This window comes from Pongo pygmaeus, chromosome 5, assembly GCF_028885625.2.
Source record: "Pongo pygmaeus isolate AG05252 chromosome 5, NHGRI_mPonPyg2-v2.0_pri, whole genome shotgun sequence".
NCBI lineage: Eukaryota > Metazoa > Chordata > Mammalia > Primates > Hominidae > Pongo > Pongo pygmaeus.
This window is the reverse complement of record NC_072378.2, coordinates 8,950,306-8,976,972: the sequence shown is the minus strand read 5'-3', so window position 1 is coordinate 8,976,972 and position 26,667 is coordinate 8,950,306.

Sequence of the window (26,667 nt, the reverse complement as noted above, 5' to 3'; positions counted from 1 at the left end):
CAACATGGTGAAACCCCGTCTCTACTAAGAACACAAAAATTAGTCAGGCATGGTGGCACTTGTGTGCCTGTAATCCCAACTACTTGAGAGGCTGAGGCAGGAGAATCGCTTGAACCCGGGAGGCGGAGGTTGCAGTGAGCTGAGATCACGCCACTGCACTCCAGCCTGGGCTACAGAGCAAGACTCCGTCTTGGAAAAAAAGGAAAAACAAACAAAAAAACAGTGTAATGAATTATTTCCCAATACACATAAAGTGGTTTGAAGAACTAAATTTATCATCCAAACAATGAAAGCTCTAAAATTTACTTTTGAGGAGAATATACATTTTAGGATTTTAGCATTCAAATTTTTAGTATACAGTCTTGAAGCTGTCAATACACTGGATCTGCCTTCCATCTCTCTTGACTATACTTTATAGTTAGAGGAGCTTGCTGGTCTGGTTTTCCTGAAAGTATAAAGATTCCTTGAATTTTAAGTCAAAAAAGACTTCTTGAAAATTTTCTTCCTCTGGAAAACACATTCTTTCTTGTTTTTTTAAGCAGACCATCTTCAAAATGAATTAAAGGGTCCAGAAATTGTAAAATTAATTTTTATAAATTAGAAGTTATTTTTTAATGAGATTATTTTTATCTGGTATTTTATACAATATTTATTTTAATACAGTAGATTTTTCACCCACTGATTTGGCTTCTATGTAAGAAAACAGTCAACCACAAGTGATTACAATGGTTGACTGTTTTCTTACATAGTAGCCAAATCAGTGGATAAAAAATACACAGTTTAGAAATGAAGAAGGGATTTAAATATTTAATCATTTTATTATTTTTTTCTTGAACATTAAACTCACCATGGAGCCGCATCAAGGTTGTGCTTTGTGTCACCACCCCACCATCCCTGGAGAAATTCATAGCACCTCTATATTGTGGTTGCCTCAAGACAACTAACTAAGGAAAACCCAACTTCAGCCAGAACTGCAGGAGCCATTCCTGAAATTCACATATGCAGTATCTTCAATGAAGGAGAAAAGACACTGCCCAGGGAGGTCTTTGCCTTTGGTCTGGGCACACCATCTTCCTCATGACATATCTGGTGGGAGCATCATAAATGTTCATAATTTATTGAGCAAAAAACTATAGCTATGGAATACAATTATTTATTTTAGCAAGGCCTGAGGAAATTGAACATCGATGGGACAGAACAAGTGTTTGAATGGAACCCCAAGAACTCACTGTGATTTGCATTCATGTAAACACCTACATTTTTTCGTTAACTGAACTGATTTAACTGCTAATTAAAACTAGTCAGTAAGCACAATGCAAAATTAATTAAACCATTTAGTGGAGAGATTCAAATTAGTGAGAGCAATGCATTGGACACTATGAAAGCAAGTGCAATTGCTACTTGTCATCAGGCAAAATCATTCTGAGGGTAAGCGCGTTCCCCAGGGAGAAACATGAAGGAATAAAAATCATCTTGTTGATTGTATGATCTTTTATTAAGCAAATGTGCTAAATTTCAGCTTATCTTTTAAAAGGAAAAACTAGAGTCTTATAGTTGTTTAATAACCACTAAGAACATCTGTGAAGTAGGAACACTATTTATAGTAAAACTGATCATTTTTCAGATTTTATAGTTAAAATTTTAAGCCATGTGATACAGGAATATTGCTTGTCTCACCTAATGAAATAAGTCAAACAACTTCTTTCCATCCTCAATCTGTCAATTCCAGACAGTCTTTTATTTAATAATAGTCTTCTGCTTAAGAGGTGACCACTTCCATTGTCAATAGATATATCATTTTGACATGCTGGGCGTTCTTTATTTTCTTAAAATTTTTTTCAGCTGACCTTGGATGATTTTCTTTTTTGAGTAACTTCCCACAAAACACATGGGATATCAGTCAAGGGGAAAATGAAAACTTTTTTCTTAATGCTCAAAAATAAGAAGATAGATATTTCAGTAATCTTTCTTACCTCCTATGAATGCTGGTGCTATCTATAGACATTTCTTGTACGTCAAACTCTGTTACCTTCTGTCACCTTACATGAGGTAATTTTGCTTGGGGAAGCATCTAACCTATGTAGACACCAGTTGTGTTCAGAACTGGGATAATCATGTAATCTACATTCTCTAAAGAAGTGTAAAGTGTATATACACACATACACAGTCAAGCTTAATGGCAGGGATATGTTTTGAGAAATGTGTTGTTAGGCAGTTTCATCATTGTGTGAAAATCATTGTGTACTTACACAAAACTAGATGGCATAGCCTTCTACACACCTAGGCTATATGCTATAGTCTATTGCTCCTAGGCTACAAACCTGCACAGCATGTTCCTGTACTGAATACTGTAGGCAGTTGTAATACAATGGTATGCATTTGTGCATCTAAACATAGAAACGGTACGGTAAAAATACAATATTACAATCTTATGGAACCACCTTCGTATATGTGCTTCTGACCCAAATGTCATTATGTGGCTCATGACTGAATATACATACAAACACATTTGTTTTCTGCTTTAAGTACCATTGCTAGCATACCCTATATGATTAAAAATATATTATGACTATTTTTAAAAAGAATACTAGACAGGATTTTCCATACTGAAACACAATGACCTTTTTAAAGACAAGCGAATCTGGATTCAGATTCAACAGTGTTTGTTTTGTATACTTCTGATAGGATCTCTGGGATCAAAGAAGTTTCTAAATACACTTCCGTAAAAGTGGAGTTAGAGAAGGCAGATCCTAGCGAAACCATGGTAAAAGAACCAGACTCACTGTGATCAGCATAATCAATGCCGAAAGAAGGAGTTTTGAATTTATAACTAAAACAAATTTATAGAGAACCAACTCATTTAGTGTAAATGAAACCTGGTCTTTATAGTTCCCCTAACCAGGGAAGAAAATAGTCTTTCATAAGTTACAACTTGCTGATTGGTAGATTTCCTCGCATGGAAAATATTGGCCATGGGATCTTGCCATCTGTTTTTCTCTAGACTATGAGATGGATTTTGAGCCTTTCAACTATGCAAAATACACCTTGGCCATGAAGTTTATCCCCCATCTTTTGCAGCACATCTAGTAACCACCTTGACTTTCCCCATACTTGAATTATACCACGAAAACAGCACAGAAATAAGAATCTATGGTAGCCTATGGGAACCTATAGTAATTCGTATTCCACCCCTATTCAATACCTGTTAATTCTGGAAATGAGATTGGAGTAGGGTGTGGAGAAGGTAGTGTCAATATACCAGATTTGAAAATGTGTTTCTGTTAGATCCCTCCAATAATATCACCAAGGTCACAAGAGCCAAAAGGCTGTAATGTCCTTAAATATGCTTTCAAACCACAATGTGTATTGAAGATGTAAGGCTACTCCCTTTTTTATCCTAAGAATATGTTGTGTTGAATGGAGTTATGTTCCTCACAATAATCCTCATGAAAACAGACCTACAATAATAATCTTCAAGGAAATTGGGCAACTGATCAATTGCAAGTTCTCTAATTGTTTATTTAGAGAAGCACTCTACTGTATCAGTGCTAGGCAATTATCCCAGGGGCCCCACCCTAAAAGTAAACTGTCACCCTTCCATGACCTGTAAGACTATCCATTCAAGGACAGGGATTTAGACTTGGGAGACATTGGCTCTGTCTGTCAGGGGTGTGCCCGACCTCATAGAATGTGGCTGAGATGGACTTCCTTTATTCACAGCAGCTTTTTATTTTATTTATTATTATTTGCAGTAGTTTGATAGTTCTTTTTCTGTTGCAAGTAGTAGTAAACTAACAAACTCTAACTTAAGGGGCAAAATAAAGGAAATGCGTTAGTACCTTAACTGAAAAGTATAGAAGTAGCAGCAAATCCCTTAAGCCCTGATGAATCCAGGTTCAAATAGTGCCATCATGTGTTTATTTCCTGTCACCTCTTCTCACTCCCTCTCCCTGTCTTTCACTCCTCCTATTCCTTATCTCTCTTCAGTTCTTTAAGCTCTGCTTTCCTCTTTTCCAATCAGGATCTCTCCTCTGTCATTCCAAGGCTCACATAATCCTCAAGGGCCATAATCTCCAAAAGAAGGAAACCTACCTCTCTCTCCTAGAATCAACATCAATTCCCTCAAGAGTCTTTTGCTGGAGAATTCCAGGTAATGTGCTCAGGTCTTTGACGAGGATGGCAGGGCCCTTGGATCGACAGAATATCCCCCACAGTTGGGAAGGGGAAAATCCTCAAGGCAAAGGAAGATACCAGATGAAGGGTAAGGGATGCCAGGCAGGAACACAACAATAGACATTCACTGCACAAGGATTTTGATAATGTAGACATCAAAGAAATAAAGAATTGGAGTTAATTCATTGCAGAAAGTATAAAGTAGGAGAAAGAGAAGGAGGTGTCTGAAGACTTAGATTCTGGTGCTGATTCCACTGTTAAATTTGAGAGCAAAATTTTTGCCCCTTCTGGGTCTCTGTTGTTTGTTTTTTCTTATAAATGGTGACTTTGGTTGAACTAACCTTTAAGAGCATTTCTTTTAAAAAAGAAAAATAATGTGCATATAATTAATTCTTGCTTTATGAAAGTATCTGTGACATGGGCACAAAAAAATGGAGGAGCCTCTGCCTCCTCCTCCGTTCCCATCTTCTGTTCATACTCTGTATTCTGTTCACACTCCTGTGCTTCTTATATTTTGTCAAAAAGGGTCCGGCTTTGAAAATGTTAGGATGTATTCAACAGCTCTCTCTTCAGTTTTCTCTTTCAAATGTGTCAGCAGGCCACAGATAATCACTGATTGTACTCACTCTTTTGCTAAAGGACTCTACTTCTGGCTAAGACAGACAGACATACACACACACACATACTCACACTCACACATACCCACACAGGAGAGCTGTGTTTTCATAAAAATTCATGGCAATGTGTTTAGAAAATTTAGGTGAGAACATTCTCAAAGACTGGTCATTCTTTAATTTTCAAGCATATTTTATTTTAGTCAGTATTATTGGCCGGATTTTGTATGACCAAAATTCGTTATGTTTAACCCCTCAGCGCCTCAAAATATGACTGTGTTTAGAGGTGGGATCTTTACAAAGGTGATTAGGTTACAATGGGGTTATTCTGGTGGACCCTAATCCCATCTAACTGGTGTGTTATAAGAGGAGATAAGGACGCAGACACAACAGAGAAAAGACTATGCAAGATGCAGGGGGACAATGGCCACCTACAAGCCAAGAAGAGGGTTGCAGGAGAAACCCGCCCTGCTGACACCTTGATCTTGGACTTCCAGCCTCCACAACTGTGAGGAGGTAAATCTCTGTTGCTTCAGCCTTCCCGTCTGTGGTAGTTTACAGCTGCCCCAGCAAATGAATGTACCTAGTAAAACTGTAACAATGGGAAATTATTTGCAAATTTGGAAAATTTGTTTGTAATGAATGTCATAGGTCTTATTTTTTGTAAAATATGCGCATTTGTTTTTGTAAAAACAGGGCATTTTGAATGCCCTGTTAATTCTATTACCAAATAGGAAAGTGCTTTAAATTATATATAAAGAGAGTATGTCTGTGAAATGAACACTATTTCTCAAGCAGCACTAGGTAAAACCCATGCAATCAGTATTGTTTATAGAAAATGAGTGTCTCATTAGTGACACGTTGAGGGTACACCTAGCTAATAAAATTTCTTCTAGTATAGTTAGTATAATTCCTATACACTACTTGGTATAATTCCTCCAAAGGAGGCATTGGGGGCTGCAGGAGTTCTTTAAATAAATCTTCAATAAATGTAAAAACACAGAAGCCCACAATCTTAAAATCTTCCCCCACATTGTTCTAAGAGAGGAGAGTAAAAAGAGTATTTTAACTTGATTACAAGTTTCCTTTTCTTATTGCTTTATTTTTTCCTGTCTTCAGTCCTTTATTTTTTTCACATAAAATAAGATGCCATACAATTTCACAAAACTATCCAAATTATCCTTTTCTACAGATTACCAAGCATTGCATATATTTCACTATTATGATTCATAGTGATGATAATTTGATTTTCCTACACCTTAATCTCTGTAACTTTAGTTCTAGCATAACTTCACCATGGTGATTCTGAGAAAATAACAGCCTTAACTACAGTTTGCGTCTACAGCCTACAGAGAGAAGGCAGTGCAATATGAGATTGAAATATAAATGCTGCTATTCTGGATGATAATTGTGATGGCAATAAATTATTTTCCACACCCAAAGCATACAAATGTGTGTGTATATATATGGGGAAACCAACTTGAAAGACTTCAGATGCCTTATTAAAGTTCCTGTAATTAACAGCATTTTTTAAAAAGATGATGTTTGGAGAAGTTCCAAGTTGCACCAAGTCAAAAAAAAATTGTGAAATAGATTAGCAGCACTAAACACGCATACACATATATAGACACAGAAACAGTTCACTAACTCATGATTCATTCTGGACCAAGTGCTTATGGAGTTACTTTGAAAGAGTAGATTTGTGAAAACAATATTAAAAAACTACAAAATTATGCTTATATAAGTGCATTTTCATCAAGAAACTATGAATCGTGTATAAAGTAAGATATACACTGAGGCAATACACTAAAAATGAGCATTAATTATGTAGAGGACTTCTGTGATTTTGAACTGGCAAGTCACTGAATTGAAATCCCAGAGGATGTGAAAATAGAGTTTCAAGCTGCTTCTGATTACAGGATTCTGACATGACCATTGGGTATAAACTGTATTTATATACTGTTTAAAATATAAACTGTATTTATATTTTCTAAGCAGAGCTTTGGTTTGGTTTAGTTGAATTTTGATAACCAGATTGAATGATGTGTAGGTTTATTTTTATATAAACAGGCTACTCCTTCCTACACCCTAACTGTAGGGCTTCTGCCATTAGAAGCCAAGATCCAAATGCCTCTGTCTTTGTTACTCTGGGGAAGAGCTGCATCTTCTCAGCCCCAAGGGTTTATGTAGCTTCTTAGGCAACTGTGGCTGTAAAGATAGAGAAGAGTAAGAGGGTTGGGGGGTTGGAGATTAGCAAGCCTTTCTCCTTGCTAGAAACTCCTTGCTGGACACATCTTTCAGAGTTGAGCTCGTATCATCCCCTCTCCTGTTATACATGTAAATAAGAACCTATCAGGCCATGCGTGGCGGCTCATGTATGTAATCCCAGCACTTTGGGAGGCCAATGTGGGTGGATCACTTGAGGTCAGGAGTTCGAGACCAGCCTGGCCCACATGGTGAAACCTCATCTCTACTAAAAATACAAAAATTAGCTGGGCATGTAGCAGGCTCCTGTAGTCCCAGCTACTCAGGAGGCTGAGGCAGGAGAATTGCTTGAACCTGGGAGGTGGAGGTTGCAGTGAGCCAAGATTGTGCCACTGCACTCCGGCCTGAGTAACAGAAAAAAACAAAAACAAAAACAAACAAAAAAAAGTTACCAAGTACAACTTAGAGAATTTCTAGAAGGCCTTTAATGCTGTAAAATATCTCCCCCACATTTACTGAGCCTGAGGGCTTTATCCTGTGTTTGAAATTCTTTGTCAATTAGTTATCAAACATGCAGCTTTCATTTATTTTAATCTTTACATTTTGATTATATTCACTTTTAATAGATATTCAGATAATTTTTTTCTGAAGGAAGGCTACCTTTTATTTGTATACCGTTAGTAATTTGTGAGGAATATATACAGAAACTCTATATAAAAGATGTCACCATTATTACACTGGTCCATAGTGACATCTGGAATTCTGCAGTCCAAAAACCTTTGTTAATCCAAAGTACTCATTCATTTGACGGGAAAACTTGACCTAATCTGACATAAGATCATTTATTTTCCTTCTTTATCCCACTGAATAAGAATAGTCATACATTCTTCAGAAATATGACTGTGTTTTATTATGAGCTATTATCCCAGACCCTGAGTCTTGGTAAAATATGCACTATAGTCATTTGGAGCTATCCTGTTGAAAGCTTTCAGAGTCTTCCATGTCTAAACTCCAGGAGCAACAGCTTCCCACTGTGGCTTCCTGCTTCTATTCCTGGCCCCACGCACAAGTCTGTTTCCTAATTTACAGTCACCTTAGTTATTCTTTTAAAACCAAATGTGTCCCCTCACTCTCTGCTTGCAACTCTCCCCTGATGATGAGTCTGAAGGCCCTGTCTGTGGACTACTTGGCCCTCCATGAGGTACCCTAGTTCACTCTCCTCCCTCCTCTCTCACCACAGCTCCACAGCTCAATGACCCTCTTGCTGTTTGTCAAACCATCTCAGGCACATACTTCTCCCAGGACATTGCACCTACTGATACCTCTGCATGGGAATTTCTTCTCCTAGATGTTAATAGGGCTCTCTCATTCCCTTCATTGAACTGCCATTGAAATTTTAGCTCCTTAGACTGTTGCTCCCAACCCTCCTGAAATAGCCTTGCCTACCTCCCCCTTGTACCTTCCATCCCTGTGTCCTGCTTTACTTCTTGTCATCACTGGTCACTACCTGTCTCCATGTATGTATGTGTGTATATAACAGGGTTTTCTTTTAGTGTATGTATGTATGTATGTATATGTGTGTATATAACAGGGGTTTTTTTTTTTTAGTGTTTTACTTCCTTTACTAGAACATTACCATCAATCATGAGGTCAGGGAATGCCCCTTGTTTAACTCTTTATCCTCAGATTCTATAAAATGCCTCAAAAATATGAAGTTTTTAATAAATAAATCTATTTGGTAATAATTATATTTGATATTTATTTTGATCTGTGTATGTATTCATTTATCAATAGTATTTATTGATTTGTTTGCACGAGTAGTGTTTTTTGAGTCAAAATTAATTCTTTCCTTAAACTGTAGCCAGCCCTGTCACCTTATCAAAACTGCCACAAAATCCAGTGAAATCAAAATTAAACAAAACTACATTATATATTTTCATTCAAAGGCATCATTTCTTGATAAGATCTGAAGAGCCAAAACAAAAGCAAAAGTAATCAATCAAAGCTATTTCCTGCAGAGACAGCAACCAAAGTAGCTTTCTTCTTTGGGGTTCTTTTGTTAAGTACTTTATCTTGAAATGTCTAACATTATGCAATTACTATCTCAAGTATTTTAGCAAGCTATCTTTTATTGTGAATCTACAGATCTACAGTAAAATGTTATCTCCCTTACAAGTGGTCCTTGTCAATAGGGTCGTCTGATCTTAATACTGAGATGCACAGCAATGTAAAACTAAAGACTTAGGTACATCCTTTCTTGCAGAAGTTTCCGTCTTATACTCCCTGGTGGAATCCCAGACAACAAAAACAATAACAAAGCAACAGGAGGTGCTGTACCAAAGAAAAAGAATAAATTTGAAATAGATAAAACTTCTAGCTAAGCCATTTACAACATTTTTTTTTCCATTACAGAATAATCCAGGTGGGGAAACATGGCTAGGAAAATAAATAACTTACATGTGACAAATGCAGACACAGGTGACTCATCTTTTTCATAAACGAGTAAAATACATTGTAAGTCAAGGCTTAGCATGTGTGTGCATGTCAATAAAAACATCAAGTGTAGTTACTTTGCTCCTTTGTTCTGAGTAGCTCAGAGCTTTTTGCCAAGAAGAGGAGGGTGGGGAGTTTTTTATGATCCATTTAAAAATACGTAAAACTGGAAGTAAAAAACAGACGACATGATTTGGCACAAACAAGGGAAGAGGAGCAATTAAACTATTATTTTGCAAGTAAAATTAATTATTGCCAAAAGTCTACAGGGATATTTCAGAAACACTATTCTTCACCTCAGTTCTCCACTGAATTTTCCAGCATGGGGAACACCTATGTCAATCCACATCCTGAATTCTAAGTTGGGTCCTAAAGCAATTGCAAACTACAATATAAAGAAAGACATTTAGCTATAGAGAACACCCATATGTATAATTTTTGAGACTATAAAGCCAAACAAAATAAAGCTAACAAATATACAAACAAATTATAAGAATCCTCTAAATAGTTCAAATGCAGAAACCACTTATTTACATCAGTGATCTAACCCGCCACTGGAGCACGTTATGCCCATCCGTTAGATATAATGAGATCAAGGAAACGTGCAGAAGGAAGAAGGAAGAAACTGGGGAAAAGCTCAAAGGAATTTACCATTGAGAGCTTTTCAGATATTTCTTGTGTTCTAGCAACTATATCTGGGGTATGTTACCTTTATTTATTTCACAATGAACTAGAAAGCAGTTTGGGGATGTCATTAAAGTTCATCAGAATTCCCTTTCTGTTTCAGAGAGCATGTTAATATTTCCCTTAAAAAAATCAAAAGAAAGCTGTCCCACAATTTTAGGTGTGGCAAGCCACGATGTGTTATTCAGACTCTATACCATTAAGGAACTTAAACTTGGTTGGAAATGAAAGATTTACTTTAATCCATAAAACCATTCGAAAATGATTCAATTTGGTTTATATAAGTAATGTTGAATTGTGTATTTTTAAAGAGGGATTTTGGAAATAATGAATAGAGATTGCTGCTGTTTTCTTATAGATTCAACTCGACTACTCTTTAAAAATCAAAATTTCTATTTTCCCAACGTCTCCTTTTCAATTTAATTTGGTCTTATGATCCAGAAATTTGGAATTGTTCATTATTTATGCCTTTTATTAAAAATGTATCCCTCTGTTTGGGAGGCCGAGGTGGGTGGATCACGAGGTCAGGAGATCGAGACCATCCTGGCTAACACGGTGAAACCCCGTCTCTATTAAAAATACAAAAAATTAGCCGGGCATGGTGGCAGGTGCCTGTAGTCCCAGCTACTCGGGAGGCTGAGACAGGAGAATGGCGTGAACCTGGGAGGCAGAGCTTGCAGTGAGCCGAGACCACACCACTGCACTCCAGCCTGGGTGACAGAGCGAGAGTCTGTCTCAAAAAAAAAAAAAAAAAAAGTATCCCTCTGTCTCTTAGGTCTGTCTTAAAAAGTACCCTTTCCCTAAAGTCTGTCTAAATTTCCCAACTGAATACGATCACGTTACACTTTTGTACTGCCTGTAGATACTGGTAGATGTGAAACTCATTTTTCTGGCTCTGTCTGTATATAATAGAGGAGGCCAAACTCGAGAGCAGTTTAAGTAGCACATCCCAACAATACAATAGTACATGTAGTAGGCTGAGTGATTAATAACAAGTAAGTGCCAAGTTCCTTAAATAGTAATGAGCTTTTATATTTCTTTAAAAGTTGCTTTGAATTGAAGCATTTGGAGGCAGAATGTTAAAATGTTTTTTTGAGATTTATACTTTCTACCACGATAAAGAAACAAGATGAGTTTTATCCTCTCGCCTTAAATAAATACAAGCTCAATGAATACATAAATAAAAAACTTTTTCAAATATTAAGCAGTAGATTATACAGGATGGTTATCCTTGAGAAAAAGAAACAACAACAAAAACAACAACAAGTGAGACCTGTGCTTTCCTGGGTACTTTCTTGGCACAGGTTACAGACTGCAGTGCAAGGAGGGAAGAGAGAAACATAGGTAAGTAACTTTGTTGAGTTGAAGAGAAAGAGATGAAAATCTGGGGAGGCCAAGGTGGCCAGAATTCATGTGATAAAATACTGGAGAGCTGGATGCTGCACACAGAGAGTTCTGAAGATTCCTCTTAGGGGTTCTCTGAAGTGTTTGCTGAGTACTGAACAGAACATGAATAAGAAGAGACTACCCAAAGATGAGGAAAGAAGTACCAGAAATCAGTAGGCTGAAAAATTTCTGGAACACACAGAGAGACTGGGAATATTCAGTGTTTCCACCACCCAGAATGAAGAGACAACTAAATACAAGGGACATCAGGTAGTGTTCCCCATAGGATTTTGGCTTGGTATTAAAACTAAATGAGACCCAGACTAAAAGCTGCACTGGAGCATGTTAACAATCTTAGAAAAATCTTGGAAAATTCAACTTATTCCAAGTAATTTAACTTTATGCAAGAACAAACTTCAACACTATATAAAGAAACACAACAGAATCAAGCATTAAAAAATGTAAAATTCATAATATCTGGCATCCAATCAGAAGTTAACTGACATTCAAAAACACAGAAACTTATGATTCCATAAACAGGATAACAATCAATAAATAGAAACAGAACTGGAAATGACAGCTGCTGAAATAAGAAGACAAGGACAATAATATAGCAATTATAAATGCATTATGGATTCAAAAAGTTACAGAAAGACATGATCATCATAAGTAGATAGAAGTTTTTAAAAACTCACATGAAACATTAAAAATACAGTTTCTGAAATGAAAAATACACCATATATGCCTACATTGCAGGAAAAAAAAATCAATGAACTTGAAAATACCACAAAAAACTATAAAAAATAAAGAACAGACAGAAAAAAGTATTGAAAAAACACACAAAGTGACTTGTAAAATAATAGTCTAATATTCACATCATTGATATCCCAGGAGGAAGGAATGGGGTAGGAAGGGAACAAAAAAACATTTTTAAATTAAATTATCCAAATTTATAAAAATGGTAAGCCAATATATTAAAGAAGCTGAAGGAGCTCCAAAAAAGAACATAAAGAAAACCACACCATGAGACATCACAATTTCTGAAAGCCAATGAAAAAGAGAAAAAGACCTGTTACATAGAGAAACAAAGATTAGAATAACACACTTCTTATCAGATAGCATGTGAGTAATAAAACAATTAAAACACGGAATGACATCTTTATTGTACTCGTAGTGGAAAAACAATAAAAACAAAACAATTATTTACCCAGAAGTCTGTACCCAGAGAAAATATTCTTCAAAAATAGAAGTGAAATAAAGTTATTGACACACACAGCAGTTAAGAAAATTTATCAGTATCAGCCCTATACTAAAATAAATGTTAAATAAAGTTCTAACAAGAGAAATAGAATGATTGAGATGGAAACTTGTATCTATAAAAACGAGTAAAGAATGCAGAAAATGGTAACTATTTGGATAAATATATATTTCTTAATGTTTACTGTGTTTAAAAGATAAGTGACTACTTAAAACAAAAACAAAGAATGTATTAAGATATACAATATGTGTAGATTTAAGTTGCAGGGTAATAGCACAAAGGACAAGAACTAACAGAAAAAGAAGTGTATTGTTTAACATTCTTGCACACTATGTGAAGTGGTATAATATCAGTTGAAGGTAGATTGTGATACATTAAAGATGCATGTTGAAACCCTAGAGCAAGAATACATATATTAAGAGATATTGTTATTTACCCAATAATAGAAACAAAATATTCCATTATTTGAAAACAAGGCAGTGAAAAATGAAGCAAGAAACAAAGAACAGATAGAACAAATTTTTTAAATGTCAAATGTTACATTAAAACCCAATTGCATTGATTATTAAATATACATGTTCTAAACATTTCTTTTAAAAGGCAGAGATTTTTGGAGTGGATAAAAATGTACATCTCAACTTTATGAAAGCTACTTAAACAATTAAAAGCAACTCACTTCATGTATAAAAACACAGACTGATTTAAAATGAGAGTATGGAAAAAAATATATATCATACAAACACTAGCCAATAGAAATGGAAGTAGCTATATTAATATTCAACAAAATATTTTTACTTCATTCCAATAAGAGGACTTAGAAAAAGCTTTTAGAATGAAATTCTTTCGCTGGTTGGAAAATATTTTTTCATCCTTTTTAGGTAAATTTGCCTGAACTTATTCCTCTCTGTGGAAAACTTCCATTTGCGATTCCACAGATTTGGATTTATTGTCTCAACAGCCTACATCACTCCCTAGCTATAATTTAGGCATTCAACCCTAATTGGGGTAATTTTCACTAAGCAAATTTAGAGCACCACTATTGATTGCTCTATACCACTGGTCTGAAATTGGAACTTGCTACTAGGAAGTGATGAAGTTATTGAGGGAAATCTGGCCCTAGTTTCTATCATCATAACACTTAGTCACATGAATATACATATACATACATTACTATCCATGTAACAATAGACTGTCACTTCAAGGTCATTATCTTGAGATCATTATGTGGAGGTATAAACAGTTTTTAAAAGTTATGTTTAAGAGATTGTGAGGCTTTTCAAACAAAACCCTCCTGCCTCATCTCACCCTCCCACAAAAAAAAAGGGTAAAATTCAGTCTTTTTTAACTTTCAAAGAGCAGCAACAACAAAACAAAAGTGAAAAAAAGAAGAAATTAAAAGATCCATCTTACAGAGAGACAGATGCAGAAATGAGGTTATTATCTCAAGTACCGGGTGGTTTTTAGCCAACAACAGAAGCATCAGTATGGGACCTTGCAGAACAGGCACACGTCATCACCATTGAGTAAAGTAATTACAGATTTGGCACCAGCGAAGCCTTTTTATTTGCCGAAATGTGGTGGTTTAAGTAGCAAATGATTACCACCGCTTTGAGCAGGTCTGATCATCCATCAGTTATTAATTCCCTTGGCATGCCATTGCATACCATGGCTGTTCCTGGGCAAATGAGCCAGCAAGACTCCAGTTAAATTAAATTCACTTCTGCAGTCTGGGCATTCCTCAGTATAGCAATTTAACTGTGAGATACAATGACTTATATGGTCTTTTTTGGTGACTGTCATACTCATCTATGTTTCTGGGAGAATGCTTCTGATTATCTTTAATAATTTGAAAGGGGTAAAATTTGTTTCAGAATTCATGCTATAGATATAAAGAAAATAATTATTCATGCTATTATAATTTCTTCTCCATTAGTATCCACCCTGTTATATTTTCAGTGCTTGTGTACATAGAGTTTCTTGTATATTTCAAAACTTCTTCATTTTAAATGTATTATATTAGTTACATTCATCAGATATATGGTTACTATGGGTTTGTCTTAGATGATGTTCTTTTGGTAACGCATTGGCTAAAATCAAACTGATACAGCATTTATCATTACCTAAATTATATTTTATACTCATTTGTTCATTTGAGCTTTTTTGTTTGTTTGCTTCTCTGTTTCTTTGTCTTCCACACTAGGGTATGAGCTCCAGGTGGCAAGAGGACTTATCTGTTCATTCATCAGTGTATTAGCAGCCCTGAGAATAGAGCCTGGATTGTAGTAAGTCTCCATAAATATCCATCAAATGAATGGATGAATGAAGATTTTCAAATCCAAGTAAAGCAACTGATATACTCGTTCCCCTTTTATGATGAAAATAAATAAATATGCCAATAAAATGTATATTTTTGGCTAATCCAGGCAGCTAGTATGAAATCCTTGAAAGTTTATACTCAAAGAAATCTACATTGCTGAATGCTTTGCATAAGCAAACATTTTTACAAATTTATTTCATTATATATGTTATAGAAAGACCTCATCTTATTACTATAGCAATAAATTGAAATGCAAAAAATTACCTTTTTCATGTTTATGCTAATCTATAATCCAAACATTGCTTAATAAAATGTTACTCCATGTCAAAGAAACTGATAAATTTTTTTCCTCATTTTCTTATGTGGAAACACCAAAACAGATCATTCTCAATAAGTTGCAGAAATGAACAAAAATGTAATTCCTATGTTACCTTAGAGTATGACATTGTGGCCAAGGTATGTATAATGTCATTAGGCATAATATGTACACATTCTTAATCCTAGCTCTCTAAAGAGTGTCATGTTAAGCAGCCAAGAAACAGTGCATGCACACTTCTTCAGCATGAGCTTGTTTGTACAGATGCAAATAGCGTTAGAGTGCAAAAATCTAATTTGCCAACTGGCTGTTATAGCTATGACATAATTGGTTTCCTAACTAAGCTAAACAAATGTTTCCACTCAAGAGCTTTCTCTAAGATTTCACATAAAGGCACGAACAAGGGCTTACCATTTTGAGGACAAAAATGCAAGGGAAGTTGATTCCTTGTTCATTTCTGCAGAGTACTAATTCAGGGGCCTTGGTTTGAGTGGATGCAAAAATACTGTACTGCTTTCATTTCACTTTTTTTTTTTTTTTTCCAGTTTCTGCTCTCAACTTCTCTTCCAATTCTTATAAAGGATCAGTTTAGAGAGGTTCATGACAAGGCTGAATCATATGAAAGGGGATGTAAGAAGAGAAACTCAGTGATTTTTAGTGCTTTTCTGCCAGAAAACACTCTAGCTGCACATAGAATTTTCTCCATAAAAAGTATAACACATAAGAAAAGTTGTAATACAAAAAACTACAAAGGACTAGTAGAAGTTTTAATTTTCTATATTTCTAAAATTTATTGCACTTTCATGTTCAAGCTTCCTAAGACTAAATGATTTTTCAAATTTTGATTAATAGCTATGTAAAAGAGAACATAACTATACATATTCTAAATAATTTAAATTCGTACCAATGTTTGTTATAAACATTAAATACATATTAAAGATTTTAGCCTAGCACTAATTAATGCACAATTGAATGTATTTATGTTAATATAAATATTATTATTTAATTAAGATACAAAAATGGCTGTATTTTGGTTTCTCCTTTTCAGATCAACAGTGAATGCTAATGAGTATGGCCACATATCCTAGGAAAAGTGATAAGATATATTCTAGGATCAAGAAAATTTCACTGTTCAGAATGAATAATCCCTTTGTTCTCTTTCCCACTCATTCCATTTATGGATGAGCACACCTTGAGCCCAGTTCTGATTCTGATATGTCTATAATAATATTCTCCAACACAGACCTTATATTGGAGGGTATGGAGAATATTTAAATAATGGCTTCTTTTGGTGTTCTGAGGAGGACAGAAGGAAGGGAAGTGGGGGAAGAGGGAGGGCAGAAGAAGAGATGAGGGAATAATAGTATGGTGGTCATAGAGCTGTGCGGCCTGAATCCCCTTCAAGGGAGAACTTGCTTCCCCAGCTGTGGAGTCTTCCAGGTTTGTCTTCACTACAGACAGCAGATTGGTCTAAGGGCCTACATTTTCCAGGGCAGTCCATATCCAACCATTAAGCCAGGCAGAGGTGTAGAGGCCCAGCTAGTGCAGTGTAGGTCAAATCCAATGAGCCATATATTTATATTTTCCAGAGCTCTCTAGGGAATTGATAAAGGCTTCTTTGGAGCTGGATACTGTTCAGTTTCTCCCTTTGTCTAGTCCTGTCTCCCCCACCGTCTCCTACAGGTGAGAATTCCTAACAAAAACATGGCATTCCAAACACCAGCTCAGGACCTACATCCAGAACCCAGTCTTAGGAATTCAGGGAGAGAAAAAGAAAACAGAGGAATGAAAGAAAGAGAAATGGGGAACAAACCCTCACATTTGTTGAACAGTAAACTATATGGCAGTCATTGAGTTAAGCATTTTACAGAAATATTTAATTTAAAAATTTAATCTTTATGGAAAAACATATGAGAACATTATAATTATTATTTTGTACATATAGAAACTGAGACTCAAAGAGCTTTAGCAACTGTTCTGAAGTTAGATAGCTAGGAAATTGAACATCTTAGATCTGAATCCAAGGGGTTTCAAACCCCATCCACTGCATCACTCTTTTTGAGCACCTACTCTTTGCAAAATGGCTAAGTTCCTTCAAATACATTATCTCCATTAAATTTCATATTATAAACATTTTAAGCTAATGAGACTGGCAGTATCTTGATACCAAATCCTGACATGAATATTACAAGAAAGGAAAATCATAAGCCAATTTTACTCACAAACATTATTTTGTACAGTCAACAATCCTTTAAATGTATTACCTATTTACTTTCTGGTACTTTTTGCTTCTTCTGCCATTTGTATGTGTCCATCTGAGATCATTCTCCTTTCACCTGAAAAACTCCTTTTCTTATTGCTTTCAGTGTGTCTTTACTGGTGACTAATCGTTTATGCTTCTTTAGTATTTATATTTCACCTCCATTTTTAAAATATATTTTCAATGTGTTTAGAACTCTCTGTTGGTAGACATGTTCTTCTATGATCTCAAAGATATTACTATATTGTCTTGTGGTTTCCATTTTGTGGGTTGAAAAGTTAGCCCTCAGTTTTTATTTTTGCTCCTTTGAAATCATTAGGTAATTAAAAAAAATTTCCTAGCAGAACTTATGTAGGAAAAATTTTATAGGCTATGAATGATGCTTCCCTTCTCCAGATGGGATTAATTTCTCTTGTAGCAAGCAGTGAATGTTGGAGCCTGTCACCTTGATCCAATAAGGGACTGGGATAAACTGGGCCTGGCTTTAGTTCTTTTCAAGGGTTGATCTCTTTCTGGGGTGCCTTTATCTTTAAGGTAAAGCCTCTCTTCAGGAGTCTCAGCTAAAAATGTGGACTGTTTAGTAAGGCTCTCCTCGGTAAATCCCTGAACGTAAATTCTTAGCTCCTAAGTCATTGCTTATGCATAGATTTTGAGATTCTCAAAACTGGGAATCACTAAACGCCTTGAGGAGGAAAGTGGGCAGAGACTTTCGGGCTCACCTAGTTACATTTTCCTTCCCTAGGGATCTTGACTTTTAAAGTCTCACCTGCCTTCTTTGCTTTCTGTTGCCTTCAAATTGCCAGCTATAAAGCTTAAAAGTTGTTCTCAGTGAGATATTTGGTCTAATACAAGTGGTTTCATTGTAGCCAGAAGATAGTCTCCATTTGCTTTTCTTCTTAGATCTCCCATTATAAAAAAGTATTTGCTTATATTGTATGCTATTTTTATTAAATACAACCATTTTGTGAAGTGAGACACTATTTTATGTTATTGACTATACCACTATCTTTTTCTTAATTTATTTCACATTTGGAGTGTTCCTCTGCATACCTACCAGGATGTAATGCTCAAAAATGTGGTCAACCACTCTACTTTTGTATCTCTTTCCAGCAATTTTCCTACTGTCCTCTCAAAAACACAAGATTTCTCTTCTCTTCTCTTTCCTTGCCCTGCCTTTCTGTTCTTTCCAGAAAGCTCTCTCTATTCCTAAGACTTTTTTTTTTTTTTCAAGGCAACTTATAACGAGGGTATTCTGAGGTGGAATAAGAGAAGGGCAATGATGATTGGCTTCCCAACTGCTTGCAGGTATAAATGTTTCAGACAAAAATGTAAATTTATTGTAAGTAAAGAGGACTAATACACACTTCTATGGAGGTCAAACTAAATTAGATTTTTTTCCCAAGTAAATCTACACAAGATACACCTGTGGATGTTGTAAGTTATTGTAGTTAGCAATTTCTGGCCATCCCAACAACCATATTAAAAAAAACACCTCAACATCACTGATCATTAGAGAAACGCAAATCAAAACCACAATGAAATACCATCTTCCACCAGTGAGATAACTGTTATTAAAAAGTCAAAATATAACAGATGTTGGCACGGTTGTGGAGAAAAAGGAATGCTTATACATTGTTGGTTGGAGTATAAATTAGCTCTACCATTGTGGAAGACAGTGCAGTGATTCCTCAAAGATCTAAAGACAGAAATACCATTTGACCCAGCAATCCCATTACTGGGTACATATCCAAAGGAATATAGATAGTTCTACTGTAAAGACACATGCATGCGTATGTTCACTGCAGCACTATTCACAATAGCAAAGACATGGAAACAACCTAAATGCCCATCATTGAGAGACTAGATAAAGAAAATGTGGTACATATACATCATGGAATACTATGCAGTCATAAAAAGAATGAGATCATGTTCTTTAGGGACATAGATGGAGCTGGAGGCCATTATCTGTAGCAAACCAACGCAGGAACAGAAAACCAAATAACACATGTTCTCACTTATAAGCAGGAGCTAAATGATGAGAACACACGGACACATAGAGGGGAACAACACACACTGGGGCCTATTGGAGGGTGGATGAGGAGAGGAGGGAAATGACCCAGAAAAATAACTAATCAGCACTAGGCTTAATACCTGGGTAATGAAATATTCTGTACAACAAACCCCCACGAAACAAGTTTACCTATGTAACAAACCTGCACATGTATCCCCGAACTTAAAATAAAAGTTAAATTTAAAAAAATTCTGTTGATCAGGTTGGTCAAAAAGAAACAATATTGAGTTAAAAGTCTTTGTTACAACAAATTGATCACATACATTTGAGACACAATAATATCTTACCTTTTTCCCCATAGATGAGAACAACTCTTGCTGATTTCTGACTTTTGTGCAAGCATATCTTCCCAGATGTTTACATGTTCAAAGTCCTATATCCTATGTTTCTTACCCTTAGAAAGTTTTTTCTTACTCCTACTTCTCTGAAAGTAATATAAATCACTAACTTATTTGAATAATAAACAAATAAAATGGTATATAATTTTTCATTCTCTTCCTAGAAACTTGAATCTGATTACTTTGAATGCAGAGACATAATCTAATATTATCAATACATACTGAGCAACCTCAGCTTTCTCGATCTGTTTGCATTTGTAATGTAATATTTCTTCAGAATTATTATTTTAAACAGTCAGACTTATCTGTATCACCATGCAGTGATGTGTGGCTCTATTTCTTAAAGATAATGAAATGTTGGATGGGTCTCTGCTAACATTCCTGAGCTCAGTAATGTATTTATCTCCTCTACTACCTCTTTAAGAGACTGTGGCATGAAACAAACTAGCTTCTGCACTATTACATTTCCATGACTAATAGAAATTAAATAAAAATTAATATTTGAAAAATATCACCTGTCCACCAATTATAAACATTTTAAGGCAACCATTTTCTACAAATTAAAAACCAAAAAAGAATAATTAACAGAAATAAGATGAAGCCATATATGTCTAGTCTGCATATAGCAAAAAGAGAGAGTCCATTAGCTCCACTTCTGTCATTATGATTGACATTTACATCTGAATCAGGCCTAAGAGTCATTAAGTATAAATGTTCTGAATTTACATATGAGGAAACACTGAGACAAAGTGGTTAGAGAATGTTACACAGCTAAGTACATTCGAAAATAGAGTGCTTCAAAAGAAAGTGGTGGGCCTGTTGAAAGATATTGTGAAAATTCTAGGGCTAATGAGAGCTCAGTTGGATTTAGCAGAATCGGATAGATTTCTGTTTTCTTAAAGATATAGATGGTCGTATGGCAGGATGCACAGGGCTTCCCTTCAGATAACATACCCCTTTCCCGTGAGGCATCTCATGAAATGGTCTTTAGCCCCTAAACAGACAGTCAAGACACCTGCTTGTGGTTTGTAGTAGTCTCCACTGAATGGACTTTTGAATCATTTCTATTTAATTTTGATTATTTTGTCTTCTTCGGTTATACCCTTTTATTCAATTTGATTTTAACAAATGTCCTTAACCTTTTTTAGTAAAGCCTACTAAATAATTGTGCAGACATAGATTTTAAATAATTATCTTTTAAAATCTAACTTTCAAAGGTGGAAAGGAAAATGACAAAAGTCACAGCTATAAATATTATTCATTTATTTTGCAAGGGATATTGAAAGCTTTTCGTCTCTGCCAGTTACAATGTCCCTTTTAGCCCTGCTCACACAGATGGCAACCATAGAATGGAGGCTTTAGTGATGAACCAAAAATCTCTTTCTGTTGTTCGAGTTCCCAGCTCATACAGGATAATAATGAGGCTGCCCTCATGTAATGCTGTGTATTCTTTTTTAAGTGGTTAGACTTCTTCTGTTTCTGAAACCTCAATTTCTTTAGAAAGAAATTTAAGGTGAAAAATTCCTGGATCTAGCCCAAAAAGTTCCTGATGTAGGCCAGACCTTGCTAACAAATAAAGGGAGGAGGGCAGAGGCACCAACAAGGGAAGGGCTCTGGATGTGATCATACGGATTAGATTTAGTTGAGTCAAATATTCTGAATTTTCCATTAATATTTTTTTTAGAACAAGGTCCAGGAGATTAAAAAAAATCTCTATAAATCAGTCTGTCTCTAGTGCGAATTTTAGGCCATTCTCCATCAAGACAAGCCCTCAGAAGGAGTCTTCCTATACTCTCTTTCCCAACCCTGAGAGCTCAGGAGAATTAGTATATATACAATATATAATAAGACAGGGGCAGCTGTATTTTTGTTGACTTCCCTATAAATACAAAAGGAGGAAATACTAATTTAAATTAGCAAAGTTTTGACAGAAGCCCTAGATTTCCTCAGTAAAAGAGCTCAATGATAGTAGTAACTTTTTTAAAATATAATTTTAACTTCTATTTTAGATTTAGAGAGTACATATGCAGGTTGTTACCTGCGTATATTGTGTGATGCTGAGGTTTAGGGTACAATTGATTCTGTCACCCAGGAAGTAAGCATAGGACCCAATCGTTAGTTTTTCAGCCCTTGGTCCACTTCCTCCCTCCCTCTTAGTAGTGTCCAGTGTCGTTGCGGTGTTCAAGTGATAGCTTCTGAAGACTCATTTTGGTCATGTGTGGTTACCATCCACAGCTGGCTGACTCCCAATAGAGCCACCTGCACCTCAGGTCAACACATGACTGAGATGAACCCACAATAATGAGATCCAAGCTCCCAGCCAGTGCCTGTCCACCAAACCACATTGCCACCACTCAATCTGAAGCTTGTTCCACTGAGTTACACTGCTTGATAAGAAAGCCTTTTCTGTTATTACTGTAATCATCTTTCTATCTTCATAGAAGAATCAAGAGACCTAATTCATATCCCCGATCTTGACACTAATGACTTTTAATGCTTCTTATTTGTAATATGTGGGTCTTAAAGTAGACAATGCAAAAAGAAAAAGGAAAACAAAAACAAGCAAAAGTAAATGATTAAACATTTACTTCTAGCTCTAAGCTTCTGTTATTGATGATACATTCACATCACCTTTATCATTAAGTAAAAACATGTTAGGTATGTGTCCTGAGCAAGAAAATGCCTGAGGCGCAAAGAATCATACCATATGGCTCCATGACCTTGGGAGGCTCACAATCAACTACAGAAAACAAAACAAGTCATAAGGAAACTATAGCATACTAGCATATGTATTTTTGAGCACTGGACAAAAAAGCTTCTTGTTAGATGAAGTATAAATGACCACTAATTTTTCTGAAATAAAACTATGAAAACTTTTGATTAATCCAACCACAGAGATTAAAATGTGATGGGCCTTGTAAGCCTTCTTCCATTTTCTCTTGATGCTTTCTAGAACAACAAGATGACTGGGTTCCAGAATGTGCGTTTGCTTCAGGCAGCATCATGCATCAGACATTTTATGGTCTACCTATTTCCTGATAAAAAGAGAAGTTCCAAACCCATTTTCATCAACATTTGCAGATGCTCTCTTCCTCCAAATGTCTTTTTAAGTATCTAGACAGAGCAGTCTGGCTCTAGTGATCTCCTCTTCTGGCTATAAGTATAGTTACATTTTCCAATAGATGACATCTTCCAAGGACCTTATATTATTTCATATCTAGATACACATGGCCTAGAAATTAATATGATCACCAATGAGAAATGTGACAAAGTCTTCCCTCTTGTTCACAAAGATCAGGGATGGGGAGCGGGAAAACTTGGATGAAGTTCCTGGGAGAGTTTCAGTATAGGAGCACCATTGACAACTGGAGGAAATATCTTTGTCCCAATCATTATGCCGCCAGGAGTGCTTGGAACTCAGCTGCACACAGTGGGAGATGGGAGCTCTCTGAAGAGGCAGATGGAGCTACGTGAGGAAGTGAGGAAGCAGAAGCTCCAATCCTACTTGGAACCATCCCCTTTCCTCCTTTGTCACTCAGCCCAAGAGATTCTGAGCTTGTGTATTCTTTCCTACAACTGGAAGCAGAGAGTTTATTGTCAAGACAGGCACTGCAAGCCTTCCTCTGGATGCCCCTCCAATCTTTTCTCTCAAGTCCCAGAGGAGCAGAATCACAGGGAAGTGTCAATGAGGTTTTCAAGGTCAGTGTCAGGCCAATTAGTTGATGAAGCTTCAACTTCATTGAAGGAAAAATCCATTTCCTCTTTCTCTTGTGTATTTTCTGCTGGTTAAAAATAATGCACACTGTTGCCAAGAATAAAAGGGAATTATATTTCCCACCATTTCTAATCTTCTTGAGTAGAACCAATTTATTTTGTGTTGAATGAGGGTGCTCATATGCCAAAAGGTAGCCCTGGGACTGAATTGAGATATGAAGGGAAATTGAAGCACAATAAAACCCCATGTATGATGGTTTGCACCAGATCCATAATTACCACAGAACATGTTCTTATGTAGACAGGTGCAGGTAATTAAGCAACACATTGACAATTTTTCAGTCCCTTAGCCATTTCCAAGGGAGCTGGGATAATGCCATGCTCAACAGACAAACCTTTCTAGATGGGATCAGGAATGACAAAGAACTTCTATACCACTGTCCAGTGTCATATGAAACAATTAAAATTTAACTTTGTTCCTTTAATTGAGTATAAAATTTATCTCTTGTACCTGATCTGGCTAATTACCTTCTGGAACATCGTTGGCTATAACACATTGTATATGAAATTAACGTTAGGGTGATACAACCAAAGTCTTCAAATTTCAAAACTTCTTGGAACACGAACTTTGTTAAATAAGTATAATCCACTAATACATTGACACAATTGGATGTGAAAAATAATATTAAAAATAATAATGAGGCTGGGCATGGTGGCTCACGCCTGTAATCCCAGCACTTTGGAGGGTCGAGGCAGGCGGATCACAAAGTCAAGAGATTGAGACCAGCCTGGCCTACATGGCGAAATCCCATCTTTACTAAAAACACAAAAATTAGCTGGGCATGGTGGCACACACCTGTAGACCCAGCTACGCAGGAGGCTGAGGCAGGAGAATCGTTTGAACCTGGGAGGCAGAGGTTTCAGTGAGTCGACATTGTGCCACTGCACTCCAACCTGGTGACAGAGCGAGACTCTGTCTCAAAAAAAAATAATAATAAAATAATAATAATAATAATAATAATAATGCCCATTTATTGTTTGGCCTTATGCAACCATCATTTAGCTTAAGTACCTAGCAATTCTTGAGGTAGGGATTATCCCTATTTTATAGAGGAGGAAGCCTAGAGAGATTAGGCAACTTTCTTAAGGCTCCAAAGCTAGAAGTAATGGTATTTGGGTTTAAGTATCCTTCAATGCATATCTTGATGCTTATGGATCGCTAAATTGCACATCAGTTGGGTAGTGTGTATCTTTGGTAACAGCTGGGAAGCCATAGTGAATCAATAGTTGAATCTCAATTTATGATGGATTTTTCAGTTTTTCATTAATAATATTAGCCTGAAATTGGATTTATAAACTGAGGTTGCTATAAGAATATTGAAGATCAAGGTCATAATAACATTCTATTCAAGAATAAAAATGTTTTCTTCAGAACTTGGGTCTTTTTGCAGACCTGCAATTGTAGGAATTGCATGATGGCTATTTGTTATGGGTTCAATCGTCCTATGTCACCCTCCTGCCCACAATGCATATGCTGAAGCCCTAACCAATCTCCTCCCACCCAGGACCTCAGAATATGACTTATTTGGCATTAGGACCTTTAAAGAGATGTTCAAGTTAAAATGAGCCCATTAGAGTGGGTGCTATTTATTTTTTGAGATGGAGTCTCACTCTGTCGCCCAAGCTGGAGTGCAGTGGCATGATCTTGGCTCACTGCACCTTGGCCTCCCGGGTTTAAGCAATTCTCCTGGCTCAGCCTCCGGAGTAGCTGAGACTACCGGTGTGCACTGCTACGCACGGCTAATTTTTTGTATTTTTAGTAGAGACGGGGTTTCACCATGTTGGCCAGGATGGTCTTGATCTCCTGACCTCGTGATCCACTCGCCTCAGCCTCCCAAAGTGCTGGGATTACAGGCGTGAGTCACCGTGCCCAGCTAGTGGGTACTATTTCAATGTAACTGATGTGCTTATAAGAGGAGAGACATTAGAATACATGGAAAGACACCAGAACACACATGCACTGAGGTAAAACCATGTGAGGACACTGGGAGAAGGCAGCCATCCGCAAGCCCAGGAGAGAGGCCTGAGAAGGAACCAACCCTGTGGACACCTTCTTCTGGGACTTCCAGCTTCCAGAGGTGTGAGAAAATACTTTTCAGTTGTTTAAGCCAATCAGTGAATGGTATCTTGTTATGGCAGTCCTAACAAACTAGTACAATATTTTATGCCCATATTTATGAAATTCAAAAACAAACTCTGACTGACAAGCAGGCAAGGATATAGTAAAATTAAGAGATAATAAATGAAACAAAGTTTGCTTTTAAAAAAACTTAAATGTAAAAATGACCCTAATTAATAAACTTCAGATACTTATGTCCCACTTACAAACATGAGAACCAATTCAGCTTTTGCCACTTCCAATACAGATGAAACCATCCAGGGCAATGAACCACTATTTTGGATATATATGGTGATTAGGCCTCTTTTCATTATTGTATCTTGCCTGGGTCTCTAAAACATGTAATCTAAAAGAATGGAGCACAAGTCAGGGAATTAATTGGAAAACTATGGCTGTATTTTGCTTCTGTCAGTATTTTTTTATTTTTATTTTTTATTTTTGACAGGATCTGGCTCTGTCGCCCAGACTGGAATGCAGTGGTGTGATCTCAGCTCACTGCAGCCTCTGCCTCCTGGGCTCAAGTGATCCTCCCACCTCAGCCTCTCAAGTAGCTGGGACTACAGGCACATGCCACCACATCTGGCTAATTTTTGTATTTTTAGTAGAGATATGGTTTCACCCTGTTGCCCAGACTGGTCTCAAACTTTTGAGCTCTAGGA